Genomic DNA, 5152 nt, shown 5'->3' with positions numbered 1-5152 from the left:
GGGGTCAGAATCAAAATAATGGCTATAATTTAGAGTGTAAGGATTTTTTTTTAATTTTTATTTTATCATTTTTGTGTGAGTGTACCATCAAATCAGATCTGACTGGTACAGGAGGAGATTGTCCCTCCTTCCCCAGCAGAGCATCTGGTGGATTCGAACCGTGCACCTGTGGGATTGTAGTTGCAGCTCCTTACCACTAGCCCACCAGAACTCCCCTTAGAGTGTAAGTTTTGAGCAAGAAAAAAACAAGAAGGAAAAAAAATTGCATTTGAAACTAAGATGTATAAGTTTCACCTTTGTGTATGTTGTTAGGAAAGGCTATCCGTTGGAGAAAGAAATCATGCTTAGAAAAGTGGAAGGTTGGCAAAAGAGAAAACATTCAACAAGATAGATTGACACTATGACTGCTGTGATGAGTTCAAGCATATCAGAACTAGTGAAGATGGCACAGGATAGGATAGGATTCAGTCCTGTGATTTATGCAGTCGTTATGAGTACTATGGGTAGTAGTTGATGACACCTAACAACAAAAATGTATGTGTATACTGCATATCAAAGCCTTCTGACTAGTATACTTGCCTAGTCACCTAGATCTTACCTTCACGTAGAAAATGCCAGCATGCATCAAACTGTGAATAAGCTTTTAATCATATTAATCTTTTTCAGTCTTTCCTTTAGTGGAATATATTTATAAGCTTAGTAATAAGAATAAATAGGAAAATTCTACATTTTCCTCCTTAATTAATGTACTTAATATAATTCTTCTACTTACAGGTCTTCATTTGACCTGATTCTTTAGTGTAAGAACATTAACTATAAGATCATTTTTATAATCTCAACACCAGATACTTATTAGTTGGCCAACAACTATCCATTTGCTTTATAAACTAGAGAAATAAAACAAATTCCAAATGTTGATCATCTTAAAATTTGAGATGTGTAGTAGTTTATCATAATGCTCATAACCTAACTTGTTTAATTATATTATTGTTTCTAATTAAATTATTTAATTACTTCCTTAAAAAAGAAATGTACATATTCTGATTAGATATAAGGAAAATCCAGTGTATGCCATTATTTTGCCTTATAACTACTCTATTCCATAGTGTTGTTATCGTCGTTTTTAGATGCCATCAAGTATGATCTATAACAATAAGTTAAGTATGAACCAATGAAAAAGAAATATTAATTAATTCAGTCCTATTCTGTGCCATCCTCACTATCTCTGATATATATGAGCCCATAGTTGCAGTCTCTCTGTTCTAGCTGGTTAAGGAACTTCTTTTTCGATGACCCTCCACCTTTTGAAGCAACATGCCCAAAGTATGTGAGACAAAGCATTGCAGTCCTTTCCTATAAGAAACAATCTGGCTGCAACTTCTCCAAGACATATGTTTGTTCTTTTGGCAGTCAATAGGATACTCAGTACTCTTCACTAATATCACAGCTCAAATGCCTGAATTTTTCTTCAGTCAGCCTTGTTTATACTATCCATTTCTCAGATACATAGCAAATAAATGAAAAATGCCATTGCTTAAATCAGTCACACCTTCATCTTCAAACTGGCATAATGGCTCTTCAATAATTTGGACAGGTCTGTAACTACAGAATTTTCCAGTGAAATATGTCTCCTGATCTCCTGACTACTGATTGATGGGCTGAAATAAGATGAAATTGTTGGCAGTTTCAATGCTTTCTCCATCTATCATGATGTTGTCATTTTATCGAGTGGTGAGAATTTTTGTTTTCTTGAAGTTGAGGTGCAACTGATATTGAGGGCTGTGGTCTTTGATCTTCTGCGACAAGTATTTTAAGTCCTCTTCACTTTCAGCAAGCAAGACTGAATCATTTGCATAACGTAGGTTATTGAGTCGTCGTCTAATCTTGATGCCACTTTCTTCTTCATAGAGTCCAGCTTCTCGAATAATTTTTCTAGCATACAGATTGAATAGTTATGAAGAGAGGATACAATCCTATTACTTACCTTTATCTTTCTTTTTTTGTTATTGTTGGTTTGCTTATGAGATTTACACATATTATGTTTCATACTATTGTCTGTTCACATTCTGTTGCATACAATCCTTCTCACTCATTGTTCTATAAAATTGATTACTATTGGGCCTTACCCTTCATTAACCTGCCTTTTCACCTGGATTCTTCCCATTTACTTTCCTCCCTCCTTCCACCCACCAAACTTTGCAACCGTGTGGTTTCACACTTACCTAACCTTACCCCTCCATTGCCTCCTTTACCCCCACCTTGTGTTCCCATATATGTTTTATTAGTTATCCTTCTATTTTTACAAAATGGTCTTATGCAGCATTTGCCCTTATGAGACTGTGTTAGTTCATTCAGTTTAATGTTCTCCAGCACCTCCCAAATTATGTAGAATTTTTCAAAATCATTACTCCTGAGTGCTGCATAGTATTCCATTATATTACATTCCATACACACAATGTATGCACAATTTCTCAATTAATTTGTTTGTGGCTGGACATTTGGGCTGTTAACATGTTCTTCTGATGGTAAGTAATATTGCTATTAACACTTATGTACTGTTTGTGCCTCAGTACTAATTTCCTTGGTATTTTTTCCTAACAAATGGGTTATATGAAGTATTTATGTTGAACTTTTTGAGGAAACACCAAAACATCTTCAACAGTTGTTCAACTTTTTACAATCCCACCAAAAGTGTATGAGAATTCTCACCTCTCCACATCCTCTGCAACATTTACTGCTTCCAGCCCTACTAAACTTTGCTGCTGCTACAGGGGTAGCAATTGTATCTCATTGAGGTTTTGATTTGTATCTCTCTTATTACCTGTGATTTTGAGCATTTCTTCATGTGTCTGTTGGCCATTTGAATGTCTTTCTATCTGAAAATTCTTTCCATGTTTTTTGCCCATTTTGTAATTGGACTGTCAAGTCTTTTTCTTCTGGAGGGCCAGTAATATTTTGTAAGCTTTTGTTATGAGACTCTTTTCTAAGATGGTATTATCAAATGGTGGTTCCAAGTCAGTAGGCTTTGTTTTCACCCTGTTGGAAAAATCTTTTGATAAGCACAGAGATGTAATCTTTAGAAAATATCATTTATCAATTTTATCTTCTCCAGATCCTGTTACAGCTCACTGCAAGTAGCAGTCCAGTTTTATCTGCACGATTTACTGTAAAGGTTGCCATTTCCCAAATTGATAGGTTTTATTTCCTTATCGAATATCAATTGACCATAGATAGATTTCTGGGTTCTTAATTCTTTTTCATTGGTCTATGTGCCTATCGTTGTACCAATACCACGCTATTTTGTTACAACCATTGAATAGTAGGCTTTCAGAGAGCGCTCTGTCTCCCACTTCGTTTTTGTTTTTCAGAAGTACTTTGCTTATTTTGAGTCTCTTTCCTCTCCAAATAAATTTTATGATTTTCCTTACAATCACCTTGAAAAATGAGTATGTTATCTGTATTCGGATTGTGTTCAACATGTAGATTGCTTTAGGTAGGATTGTAATTTTCACAATATTGAGTCTTGTTTATCCATGAATAGGGCACATTTTTCCATTTCCTTAGTTCTTTTATTGTGTCTTGTAGAAATGTTCTGTAGGTTTCTCTGTACAAGTATTTTAAATCTTTAGTTAAGTTCACTCACAAATATTTCAATTTGTGGTTGGTTATTGTAAATGGTATTGCTTTGTTAGTTTCCTACTCTGTGTTTTCTTTGCTACTGTGGAATATTCCCACTGATTTTTCGATGTTGTTGTTTGTCGTTATGTGCCATCAAGTTGTTTGTGACTCATAGCGACCCTCTGTACAAGAGCCCTAAATGCTGTTCTATCCTGTGCCAACCTCACTGTCTCAAACACACTCATTCCCACCACCCCAAGCACAGAATCGATCCATCTCATCGAGGGTCTTCATCTCCTGAGCCATCCTTCCACTCTCCCAAATATGATGTCACTCTCCAAGGACCAGTCCTTCCTTGCAACATGCCCAAAGTATGTCAGACGAAGCTTCAGAATCCTTGACTCTAAGGAGCATTCTGACTTCACCCTCTCCAGATCAAACCTGTTTGTTCTCCTAGCAATCCACAGTATAGTCAACACTCTTCTCCAGCACTATAGCTCAAAGGCATCAATTCTCTTTCTATCATCCCTATTCACTGTACAACTCTCTGATGCATAGTATGTAATTGCCAAGACTTTAGCCTGGATCAGGCACACCTTAGTCTCCAGCCTGACGTCATTGCTCTTCATTACTCTTGAGAGGTCCCTCACAGCTGACTTTTTCAATGCAATTCATCTCCTAATTTCCTTGCTGCTGTTACCAAGAGTGTTGACTGTGGAACCAAGTAAGCTAAAACTGTTAACTATCTCAGTCTCTTCACCATGTATACTGATGCTGTCAATTGGCCCAGTGGTGAGAATCTTTTTCTCTTGATGTTGAGCTTCAATCCATATGGAAGGCTGCAGTCCTTGACCTTCTTCAGCAAGTGCTTCAGGTCCTCCTCAGTTTCAGCAAGCAGGGTTGTGTCATCTGCTTAACGCAGGTTGTTGATGACTCTTCCACCAGTCCTGATGCCACATTCCTCCTCGTACAGCCCAGCATCTCGGATGATCTGTTCTGCATACAGACTGAAAGGGTATGGAAACAAAATACATCCCTGATGGACACCTTTCTTGATTTTGAACCATGCAGTGTTTCCCTGCTCTGTTCTAACGACTGCCTCTTGGTCCAAGTATAGTTTTCACATTAGCAAAATCAAATTTTCTGGGACTCCCATTCTTTTCAGATTCAGCCATAGCTTATTGTGATCCATACAGTCAAATGTTTTTGAATATTGATCTTATATTGTGCAAACCTACTAAAGTAATCCATTAGCTCTAAAGGATTTTTGTTGTTGTTGAGTCATTGAGGTTTTCTGTGTACGCTATCAGATAATCTATATTTAGTGACAGTTTAGCCATCTCTTTGCCAATCTTGATAAATTTCATTTCCCTCTCTTGCAATATGTCCTAGCAAGTACTTCCAATACAAAATTAAATAGGAGTAGAGATAGTTGGCATCCTTATCAGATCCCCATTGAAGAGAGGAATGCTTTTTTTTTTCTTCATTTTAATGGACATTTACAGAGATTTTAGATTTCTATTCATTCGTTGTT

This window comes from Elephantulus edwardii, unplaced genomic scaffold (genome assembly GCF_000299155.1).
Source record: "Elephantulus edwardii isolate Elephantulus edwardi_28Jun2011 unplaced genomic scaffold, EleEdw1.0 scaffold00018, whole genome shotgun sequence".
Classification (NCBI taxonomy): Eukaryota; Metazoa; Chordata; class Mammalia; order Macroscelidea; family Macroscelididae; genus Elephantulus; species Elephantulus edwardii.
Note: the sequence above shows the minus strand (reverse complement) of the source record.